The sequence below is a fragment of the Cannabis sativa genome, chromosome X (assembly GCF_029168945.1).
Source record: "Cannabis sativa cultivar Pink pepper isolate KNU-18-1 chromosome X, ASM2916894v1, whole genome shotgun sequence".
In the NCBI taxonomy this organism is placed as follows: Eukaryota; Viridiplantae; Streptophyta; class Magnoliopsida; order Rosales; family Cannabaceae; genus Cannabis; species Cannabis sativa.
The window spans coordinates 72,883,969-72,896,233 of NC_083610.1; the positions used below are offsets into that span (position 1 = coordinate 72,883,969).

At 37.0% G+C, this 12,265-nt stretch overlaps 2 long non-coding RNA genes across 2 annotated transcripts; both read left to right on the plus strand.

The window, feature by feature from the left end:
• The first annotated feature begins 472 nt into the window (after nt 1–472).
• LOC133032642 (uncharacterized) lies at nt 473–3,080 on the plus strand. The gene is made up of 2 exons (XR_009685232.1): nt 473–797; nt 2,847–3,080. It is a non-coding gene; the product is annotated as an uncharacterized LOC133032642 (long non-coding RNA).
• Nucleotides 3,081–7,047: 3,967 nt separating this feature from the next.
• On the plus strand, nt 7,048–9,601 carry LOC133032659 (uncharacterized). Its single transcript, XR_009685251.1, has 2 exons — nt 7,048–7,383; nt 9,368–9,601. It is a non-coding gene; the product is annotated as an uncharacterized LOC133032659 (long non-coding RNA).
• Nucleotides 9,602–12,265: the final 2,664 nt, after the last annotated feature.

The following is a 12,265-nucleotide window of genomic DNA, read 5'->3' on the forward strand; positions in this document are numbered from 1 at the left end:
CCGTCCCTATGAACGTTCAGAACTCAGTATCGTGTTGGACACGGCAGTTAGGGGGACTCAGTATCGTGTTGGACACGACAGTTAGGATTATGATCAGGGGTATGGGCGTTTGATCATGACCGGGATTTATGTATGTAATACCCGGAATTAAGAAATGGATTAGCAGAACCCTAACTAGATAATTATGTATAATTGAGGAATTATATTATTATATAGTTCAATATATGTGATTTTATATGAATTTTAATATATTAAAGACCCCGTTGGTGAGCCAGGGGTATTTTGGTAATTATGACCCGAGAACGGTAAAATGATGAAATTAATTTAATTACATGCTTAATAGAACTATATTATTATATAGTATGCCTGTGTTGTCTTTTCAGGTGTGTTCTGACAGGTTAGCGCGGTATAGTCACAACCGGGAATTTCGGGCCGAACTGGGTTCGGGCCCGAAATGTAAATTGAATTAATTTATTTGGCATTTTATTTGATGAGTGATAATCTGAAATTAATTGTGAATTATGTATGCATGAAATGGCAAAATTACCCTTGTGAGGGTGTATGTGTGAATTTAAGCCATGAGGGTAAAATGGTCTTTTGACCTTTATTTTCTACAATTAATAAAAGATGGAATTTTGAGGAAAATGAATAGAAAATTCTGGTTTCTCCTCCCTCATACCCGAACCCCTCTCTCTCTCAACCCTCTTTAAATTTCAAACTTGATTTTGTGAAGATTTGCTTGGTTTGAAGCTTAGTATTTGAGGATTGATTGAGCTTGGCTTTAAATTGAGTTTGAGGTAACTTTCTTTGGCTTGAATCTTTGTTTAATTTTTGAGTTTAAGTCTTGAAAGAGCATGAAATATGATGTAGGTTGTGCTTATGAATTTGAGATGCATGTTGATGTTGTGGGGTTGTTTTGAGCATGCTTGGAGCTTCAATCTTTTGAGTTTATTTAGATTAGGTTTGGATAGAAATTTTAAGGATTATACTTGTGTGTTTATTCTGTTATTGAGCCCTAAAAATTGGTTGTGTGAAGCATGAGTTCTTGGCTTAATTTTGTAAGAATTCAAGATAGGATTTTCATGGAAGTAAGCTCAAGTTGGAGCTTTGATTTTCTTGAATTGGTAATCTGATTTTTGGGGGTTTATTGTTGAATTTTGATGCATAAGTATGTGTTTAAGACCCTATAATATTTGCTAGCTTCTGTAAGTGGATTGATTGAGAATTTGGTTGTGAAAAGCAAGCTTGAGTTCATGGAACTCAAGCTTGGTGCTTTAATGGCACTTTTTGATTTTTAGTGCAATTGTTGGGTTTAAGTTGTGGAATATGTTTATTATGACATATATTGATGCTCTGGAAAGTTTGGGAATGTTTGGGGATGATTTGAGTGAGTTTTGGGGGTTTAAAGATTGAGAAATTTCGTGTTCTCTGCCCAGACAACCGGAATTCCGGTTATTTCATCCGGAATTCCGGTTGGAGTTCATCGGGAAATGCTGAATTTTGTTTCGGCCATAACTTTTGACTCGGGACTTCGTTTGGGACGTTCTTTATACCGTTGGAAAGCTCTTTTCGAGCTCTATGTGATTATCTATATTTGAAATGCCATGAATTTATTTTATGAATATGAAATCAGGGGTTAACCCTATTTGTGAAAAATCCCGGATTGTGTGACTAGGATTACCGGCACCTGGTCAGGAGCACCCGGGGATTCAGAATCTCTGCCTTTGCGGGACAACAGGTAAGACAGTAGTTGCATGTAGAAATATGCACGGTGGTGCTTATATTGAATATTATATTGGTGATAATTAGAAACCGAGATTAGGGTTATTACCCTAAAGTGAGCGGTTTAATGGCCTAGGGTTATTACCCTAGTAATTATTAATGTGTAAATGCTATGCCATGCTAGATATACTGTAATAAAGAATTATGCGCACAAGGCATAATTAAGTTAGACTCGGTAAATTAGTACCTTGAGTTTGATAGTAATGCGGTCTAGGGTTATTACCCTAGAAGTTATGTGAAGGTAAGAAAGTCATGATGTACAATAATATTGCTAGTCAGGTGAAAGCATGAATTAGGGTTATTAATCTCTATAAGTGTTATTTTGAGCATGCAATGATATGTTATATGAGAGACTATTTGGTATGTAATTTAGGGTTATTACCCTAAGATTCTATATGTTTTATTATCTATTGAATACATACATATATTTCAAGAGTTATGTGCATAAGACATAACTTGGTTAGACCTAGTATATTACTAGGATAAACACTGAAAGAACGTAATGTATGGATTACGTAAATATATATGAATAGGGTTATGTGAGCAAGGCATAACCAGGTTAGACTCGGTAATTATAATTGAGATAAACCTTACTAAGGCCTTATTGTAAATAGACGTGTGAGCGTAACACGTAGGTCTATGCTACATAGACATATATAGGTGTGTGAGCGTAACACGCAGGTCTATAGCAAATAGACAAATAGTGCATTGGCACCAATAATTATATGATAAATATATATGTTGAGACTAAGGGTTATGCGCTCAAGGCATAACCAGGTTGGACTCGGTAACAAGAACCGAGATGAACTGATCTAAGGCCTTATTGTAAATAGACGTGTGAGGGCAACACGTGGGTCTACGCCACGTAGACATAAATAGACGTGTGAGCGCAACACGTAGGTCTACGCCACGTAGACATAAATAGGCATGTGAGCGTAACATGCAGGTCTGTGTCACACAGACAAATTTGAATAGCATTGTTGTTTATATTGTATGATGAGCATATTATTGATATGTTTTATACTGTCTCGCTGGGCTTGGCTCACGGGTGCTCTATTGTGCAGGAAAGGGTAAGTCAGTGGCTGATCAACCATGAGTTTGAGGAGCAAGATGAAGAATGTACATGTTCAAGCCATATCAGACCAAGCGGGTTAAGGGTCTATCAGTGATGAACTTTTGAATTCTATTTTGTCGTTTAGGTCGGCTAGAAATAAATGACTTGTAATAGCGTTTGTAAATATTTTTGGGATCCCAACTATTTTAAAAGTTTTAAATATATTACAAGTTTATTTTCCTTCTATTTAATATAAAAGTTTAAATTCTGCGCTATTTTGATTAGTAATCCCGTTTAGGGGATTAGGGTTTCATAAGTATTTTGGGTAGCGTGCCTAATTATTTAGGGCGTTACAATTTGGTATCAGAGCGCCAAGGTTTTTAAACTTCCTGTAGACCGGCCGAACATGTACATTCGTCGTCAGAGATAAGCTCGACTCATGGTGCAGTAAGTATTGAGAGTAAATACTTGACTGTATGTGTGATCATCTATTTACTGCTTTCCATTTTTTGCAGTATGCAAGCATCTAGAGTATGTATGTGTTATGTGATGCCATGCTATAAATGCTAATTGTTTATGTAAATATGTATGAGGTAAATAGATGAGTTAGGGTTTAAGGCATTACGTGCGTAAGTGTGGTATTGGTGCTTAATTCGCTGGGGTTGTTGATTACACGGGTACTAGTAGTGGACCCTCTTTAATCATCTAGACCACAGGGCGAGTTAGTAGAGCTTGGTGTAGACCAAACCAATTCACCGCACTGCCCCCACCTCCGCGGAATCCGGGGAATTAATGCGGAGGTTGGCAATGCTAATCCTCCTGCTGAATGGCAGCAGATGTTTCAAGAAATGCGAAGTGTCATACTTCGTCAAGAAGAAGAGTTGCGACGATTAAGGTAACCGGTTGCCCCTGTTGATCAAGTGTTACCACCAGCACCTGTGCCAGTGGTGGGTAACCAGGGGTTTGTTATGCCGCATTGAGACTCGGTGTTTGAGCGGTTCGTGAAGCTGCAACCTCCGACTTTTCTAGGAGGTATTGACATAATTAAGGCCAAGCAGTGGATGAAGAGAGGACTGAATGCCACAATCAGTCGGGACTTGAAGGTTACCACTTCATATGACACTTTGTACAAGAAAGTGATAGAGCTAGCCTTAATTGTTGAGGAGGCTGAATAATTTGTAATAAATGAGCAGACCGCAAAGGATGCCGTCATGCCATCGAATCCGCCTGCTAGTGGTAACGTCAGTAAGGGGACCGACAGTGGCAACCCTGATTACAAACGGAAGGCTGAGGCTTTCGAAGTATCAGGGAGTAATAGAAAGTATCGGGGAAATTGAGGTGACCGTCAAGGTCACGAATCCTCTTTCAATTCATATCTTGAATGTCCGAAATGTAAGAATCACCATCAGGGTGAAAGATGGGCCAAAGCTACGTAGTATACTTGATATAGATTATATGAATCGGATGTTCCAAGATTACCTGATTAGATGTGTGATCGTGTTTATCGATGACATCTTGGTGTAATCTGAAACAGATAAAGAACATGAGTTGCATCTCAGATCAGTTTCACAATGATTACGGAACAATAAGCTGTATGCTAAATTTAAGAAGTGTGAGTTTTGGTTATCCCGTGTCTCATTTTTGGGGCACATAGTGGATAAAGATGGGATCATAGTGGATCCGACAATAATTGAAGCTGTTCGGGATTGGCCAGTACCGAAGTCAGCTACAGAGGTCAGAAGTTTTCTGGGTTTGGCTGGTTAATATTGTTGGTTCGTTGAGGGATTTTCAAAGATTGTTGTACCCTTAACGGAGCTGACCCGAAAGAACCAGAAGTTTGTTTGGACTGATCGGTGTGAGAAAAGTTTTTTGGAGTTAAAGCAACGCTTGATTACCGCTCCTGTACTAACTCTTCCTTCAGATAAGGAAAAGTTTGTGGTATATTGTGATGCCTCGAGACAGGGTCTCGGCTGTGTGCTTATGCAGGCTGGGAGGGTAATAGCTTATGCTTCTCGGCAGTTAAAGGAGTACGAGCAGAGGTACCCTACTCACGATCTAGAACTCGCAGCAGTGGTATTTGCGCTAAAGATTTGGCGGCATTACCTTTATGGCAAGAAATGTGAGATATACACTGATCATAAAAGTCTGAAATACTTTTTTACCCAGAAAGACCTGAATATGAGACAGAGGCGTTGGCTAGAGTTGGTGAAGGATTATGATTGTGAGATCCTTTATCACCCTGGTAAGGCCAACGTGGTTGCTGATGCATTAAGTAGAAAGGGTCAGAGTCAGCTAAATACGGTGAAGCAAATCTCCCAGCAGCTAGCAAATGAGATGACTCGAGCTAAGATTGAGTTGGTTGTAGGGTAATTAGCTAATATTACCCTGCAATCTACTCTTTTGGAGCGAATCAAAGAAGCACAAGTGCAAGATTCAGAATTAGTAAAAACTCGAGCTAGGGTTTCGGCTGGGAAGGCTAGTGACTTCCCAATAGATGAAACGGGAATGTTGAGATTTGGGAATTGAGTTTGTGTGCCCATGGATGAGAACATTTGTGTGCCCATGGATGAGAACATCAAGATAGAGATCATGGATGAGTCTCACACGACTCCTTATTCAATACATCCAGGGTCGACAAAGATGTATCAAGACCTGAAAGCCATGTTCTGGTGGCCAGGCATGAAAAACGACATCGCTGAGTATGTTGCAAAGTGCCTTACGTGTCAGCAAGTGAAAGCTGAGCACCAGCGACCTGCAGGGTTGCTGCAACCACTGAAAATACCAGAGTGGAAATGGGAAGACATTGCTATGGACTTCGTGGTAGGCATGCCCAGAACCACGGGACAATTTGACTCTGTGTGGGTCATAGTGGACAGGTTTACAGAGTCTGCTCACTTTTTACCTGTTCGGACGAATTTCTCCATTGACCAGTATGCTGAGTTGTATGTTAGAGAAATTGTTCGTCTGCATGGTGTCCCAAAGTCCATTGTGTCAGATAGAGATCCGAAGTTTACATCAAGATTCTGGAAAAGTCTGCATCGAGCTATGGGAACTCAGTTAAAGTTTAGCGCAACTTTTCATCCTCAGACGGATGGGTAATCCGAGAGGACCATTCAGATTTTAGAGGACATGCTACGGGCATGTGTGCTTGACTTTGAGGGATCATGGGTAAAGCACCTTTCCCTGATCGAGCTTTCTTATAATAACAGCTATCAGGCAACGATCGGGATGGCTCCTTATGAACTTTTATATGGAAGAAAGTGTAGATCGCCCATTCACTGGGATGAAGTTGGTGAAAGAAAGTTCTTGGGTCCCGAAGCTGTTTAAAAAAAAAACAAGTGAGGCAGTTGATAAGATTAGAGCACGAGTGCTCGCGGCTCAGAGTAGGCAGAAGAGTTATGCCGATCCAAAGCGCAGAGATATTAATTTTCAGGTCGGGGACATAGTATTTCTCCGAATATCTCCGATGAAAGGCATAAAACGCTTTGGGAAGAAAGGAAAGCTTAGCCCGAGGTTCATTGGACCTTTTGAAATCCTTGAGAGGATAGGGCAAGTAGCGTACAGGTTGGCTATGCCCCCAGCGCTGGCAGCTGTACATAATGTGTTTCATGTTTCAATGCTTCAGAAATATGTCTCAGACTCATCCCATGTTCTGAGTTATGAAGCATTGGAACTTCAGCCGGACTTGTCATACGAGGAATAACAGTGCAGATACTTGATAGAAGAGAGAAAGTCTTGAGAAGCAAGACAGTGGCACTGGTGAAAGTACTGTGGAAGAACATTAAGGTAGAAGAGGCAACCTGGGAACTCGAGACGGATATGCAGCAGAAATATCCGGAGTTGTTCAAGTAAATTTCGGGACAAAATTTCTATAAGGAGGGGGTAATTGTAATACCCGGAATTAAGAAATGGATTAGCAGAACCCTAACTAGATAATTATGTATAATTGAGGAATTATATTATTATATAGTTCAATATATGTGATTTTATATGAATTTTAATATATTAAAGACCCCGTTGGTGAGCCAGGGGTATTTTGGTAATTATGACCCGAGAACGGTAAAATGATGAAATTAATTTAATTACATGCTTAATAGAACTATATTATTATATAGTATGCCTGTGTTGTCTTTTCAGGTGTGTTCGACGGAGTTAGCGCGGTATAGTCACAACCGGAATTTCGGGCGGCGGGTTCGGGCCCGAAATGTAAATTGAATTAATTTATTTGGCATTTTATTTGATGAGTGATAATCTGAAATTAATTGTGAATTATGTATGCATGAAATGGCAAAATTACCCTTGTGAGGGTGTATGTGTGAATTTAAGCCATGAGGGTAAAATGGTCTTTTGACCTTTATTTTCTACAATTAATAAAAGATGGAATTTTGAGGAAAATGAATAGAAAATTCTGGTTTCTCCTCCCTCATACCCGAACCCCTCTCTCTCTCAACCCTCTTTAAATTTCAAACTTGATTTTGTGAAGATTTGCTTGGTTTGAAGCTTAGTATTTGAGGATTGATTGAGCTTGGCTTTAAATTGAGTTTGAGGTAACTTTCTTTGGCTTGAATCTTTGTTTAATTTTTGAGTTTAAGTCTTGAAAGAGCATGAAATATGATGTAGGTTGTGCTTATGAATTTGAGATGCATGTTGATGTTGTGGGGTTGTTTTGAGCATGCTTGGAGCTTCAATCTTTTGAGTTTATTTAGATTAGGTTTGGATAGAAATTTTAAGGATTATACTTGTGTGTTTATTCTGTTATTGAGCCCTAAAAATTGGTTGTGTGAAGCATGAGTTCTTGGCTTAATTTTGTAAGAATTCAAGATAGGATTTTCATGGAAGTAAGCTCAAGTTGGAGCTTTGATTTTCTTGAATTGGTAATCTGATTTTTGGGGGTTTATTGTTGAATTTTGATGCATAAGTATGTGTTTAAGACCCTATAATATTTGCTAGCTTCTGTAAGTGGATTGATTGAGAATTTGGTTGTGAAAAGCAAGCTTGAGTTCATGGAACTCAAGCTTGGTGCTTTAATGGCACTTTTTGATTTTTAGTGCAATTGTTGGGTTTAAGTTGTGGAATATGTTTATTATGACATATATTGATGCTCTGGAAAGTTTGGGAATGTTTGGGGATGATTTGAGTGAGTTTTGGGGGTTTAAAGATTGAGAAATTTCGTGTTCTCTGCCCAGACAACCGGAATTCCGGTTGGAGTTCATCGGGAAATGCTGAATTTTGTTTCGGCCATAACTTTTGACTCGGGACTCCGTTTGGGACGTTCTTTATACCGTTGGAAAGCTCTTTTCGAGCTCTATGTGATTATCTATATTTGAAATGCCATGAATTTATTTTATGAATATGAAATCAGGGGTTAACCCTATTTGTGAAAAATCCCGGATTGTGTGACTAGGATTACCGGCACACAGTCGGGGAGCACCCGGGGATTCGGAATCTCTGCCTTTGCGGGACAACAGGTAAGACAGTAGTTGCACGTAGAGATATGCACGGTGGTGCTTATATTGAATATTATATTGGTGATAATTAGAAACCGAGATTAGGGTTATTACCCTAAAGTGAGCGGTTTAATGGCCTAGGGTTATTACCCTAGTAATTATTAATGTGTAAATGCTATGCCTTGCTAGATATACTGTAATAAAGAATTATGCGCACAAGGCATAATTAAGTTAGACTCGGTAAATTAGTACCTTGAGTTTGATAGTAATGCGGTCTAGGGTTATTACCCTAGAAGTTATGTGAAGGTAAGAAAGTCATGATGTACAATAATATTGCTAGTCAGGTGAAAGCATGAATTAGGGTTATTAATCTCTATAAGTGTTATTTTGAGCATGCAATGATATGTTATATGAGAGACTATTTGGTATGTAATTTAGGGTTATTACCCTAAGATTCTATATGTTTTGTTATCTATTGAATACATACATATATTTCAAGAGTTATGTGCATAAGACATAACTTGGTCAGACCTAGTATATTACTAGGATAAACCACTGAAAGAACGTAATGTATGGATTACGTAAATATATATGAATAGGGTTATGTGAGCAAGGCATAACCAGGTTAGACTCGGTAATTATAATCGAGATAAACCTTACTAAGGCCTTATTGTAAATAGACGTGTGAGCGTAACACGTAGGTCTATGCTACATAGACATATATAGGTGTGTGAGCGTAACACGCAGGTCTATAGCAAATAGACAAATAGTGCAGTCGCACCAATAATTATATGATAAATATATATGTTGAGACTAAGGGTTATGCGCTCAAGGCATAACCAGGTTGGACTCGGTAACAAGAACCGAGATGAACTGATCTAAGGCCTTATTGTAAATAGACGTGTGAGGGCAACACGTGGGTCTACGCCACGTAGACATAAATAGGAATGTGAGCGTAACATGCAGGTCTGTGTCACACAGACAAATTTGAATAGCATTGTTGTTTATATTGTATGATGAGCATATTATTGATATGTTTTATACTGTCTTGCTGGGCTTGGCTCACGGGTGCTCTACTGTGCAGGAAAGGGTAAGTCAGTGGCTGATCAACCATGAGTTTGAGGAGCAAGATGAAGAATGTACATGTTCAAGCCATATCAGACCAAGCGGGTTAAGGGTCTATCAGTGATGAACTTTTGAATTCTATTTTGCCGTTTAGGTCGGCTAGAAATAAATGACTTGTAATAGCGTTTGTAAATATTTTTGGGATCCCAACTATTTTAAAAGTTTTAAATATATTACAAGTTTATTTTCCTTCTATTTAATATAAAAGTTTAAATTCTGCGCTATTTTGATTAGTAATCCCATTTAGGGGATTAGGGTTTCATAAGTATTTTGGGTAGCGTGCCTAATTATTTAGGGCGTTACAATGTATGAGTATTATTATGCTTTTCTTACTGAGTCTGTCGACTCACAGTGCTATGTTTATGTGTAGGTAAAGGCAAGGCTAAAGCTGATGGACCGTGAACGAGCCTATGAAGATTGTACATGTCGGGGCGGTTAGGCCTGGAGCGTACGATCCTCGGGACAGCAAGACTATTTTTGTAACTAGTCGCTAGGCGACAATTATTTTGTATGAACTGTAAACTTTTGTAAATGATTTTGTAATCGGGATCCCGAGTCTTTTGTATAAATATTTTATAAGTTTAATTAAAAAGCAAAAATTTTAATTAATCACGTTTTCCATAAACCTCGTTGATTAGCAACGAGCTGCACAGCATGTTTAAAAATCACGTAATACGCCTATGTTAGTTAGGGTGTTACAGTGTAGGCTCATATTTTGTTAGTTGCTAGGCGACAACTTTTGTAGTAAACATATTTTGAAAACAGTTGTAAACTTTTATACGAGATCCTAGAATTACACATTTGTATATAATTATTTCAGTTTAAGTTTGTTAAGAAAATTTTAATAAATCATATTTTTCAATTAACCCTGTAATTAGTAAAGGAGTGTACAGTAGTTAAAAAATACTATAGCATGCCTAAACTAGTAGGACATTACAATTCGGTATCAGAGTTGCCCGGTTGTTCTTTGAAGATCGTCAAGATATATATAATCATCATCATAGATAAGCTCGACTCATGGTTCAGTAAACTTTTTTATATTTTAGTAGTTTTAATTTATTATATATGATTAGAAAAGTAGGATACGGAACATGTTCGTAGATTTATAGTTGAATAAGAGTATGTTAAGTTCCCATGGAAGCGGTAAGTAGATTATAATTTTGATCGCTGCTTATCCGAGCTGACTCATGAATTCGCAAGTGTTATCTAAATTTCTACACTATGACGTGGCATCCATCTAGGTGACATATATAGCATATCTCATAACCTGGGCGAATGATTCTACTCCCAGTAGGTCGTAAAGACAGTTATAATGCTCGAAGTCATATATAGATGGTAGGATGTCCGAGCAGATCATGGACAAACATCCTACCAGCTCCACTAGGTAGGTAGCTCGCATGCACCGACAAATGGGTGCAAGTTAGAAATTTTTAAGATATATCTCGTATATCTCCAAGCTTGCGAATCACAGTACAATCCTTACATTTGTGGGATGAATTCTTATCTTTAGAGAATAAAGGTAATCAACCCAAGTTTCCCATTTCTTCATTGTAATTATGGAAATAAACTAATTTCCTATTTTATTTATTATTGATTTAGGGAAACTAATTTATGTAATTAATTCTTATAAATAGTAGTCTCATCTCACTATTCAGGGACATAAAAATATTCAGAGAGAGAACACTCTAGAGAGAAACTATTATCTAAGAGTAAATTGCTTAAAGATCATTGTAAAAGCTTTCGATAAAGAATAATTCATTCTTGCTCACAAGTTAATACAACAAAAAGGGGGATAGGGCTATTACCAACTATAAGGGGTCAAACCATTATAAAATCTAGTGTTTTCTTTACTTTATGCTATTATTTTTTTTGTTATTTAATTATTTTTAATCGCTTTAATTTGACTCATTGTCGTTGGCTAAAAGCGAGATCAATATTTTGATACTTTCACTGAGAGCAAAGACACACAAGTTTTTGTCTTAAGTCTTTTTCATGACACAGGATGGTGGTGAAAACACGAAGGGGAAATCAGACTGATACTTTCACTGAGAGCAAAGACACACAAGTTTTTATCTTGAATATTTTGTATTTTTCTAGCTACAATTATTGTTGGGTGGAGAATAAAATTAATTAAAAGTTAATATATAAATTCAAAATTAAAAAATAATTAATTAAAATTTATATATATTCATCAAGTAAATAAATAAGAAAAATAATTAATTGAAAATTATAAATAGTCATCAGATGAGTTAATATATGAGTTTTATTAACAAAAATGTAATTTTCTTTTTGTGGTGCACGCACTCCCTGGGTCTGACGTAGGGGAAAAACCCCTTACATGGTGCGGTCTCGTGCCAAAATTTGAAATTAATTAAGTATAAATAGGAAAAAAAAAAATAATTGTACCACACACTAATTAGAATCTTTTACCTACTAGCATTACCCAAAGCTACTACATATGAGTTTGATTGACAACGATTTCTAAACCGATTGGATTGTTTTGATAGTTTAACTCAACATAAATAATCTTAGTTATAATACAACTGTTGATCTTTTGAAATACCTAGGGTGACACTTTGATTATTGAATATGTTTGAAAAATATCTTACTATTCAAAGTTTTTATAAACTATTACATTTGGATGATATATTAATGACTTATCTCACATCTTATTTTATTGTTCACAATAATTACAAAATTTGAGAAAAAATATTTTATATATGAATTGTCCCATAATAACAAGATCAATTAATATACTATCATAAAGATTTAAATTTGTATAATTAATTAAGATTAATCTCAAATTAAAACTAAATTATAAAGACCAAATCTTATGGGATCCTAAACTAATTTAGTG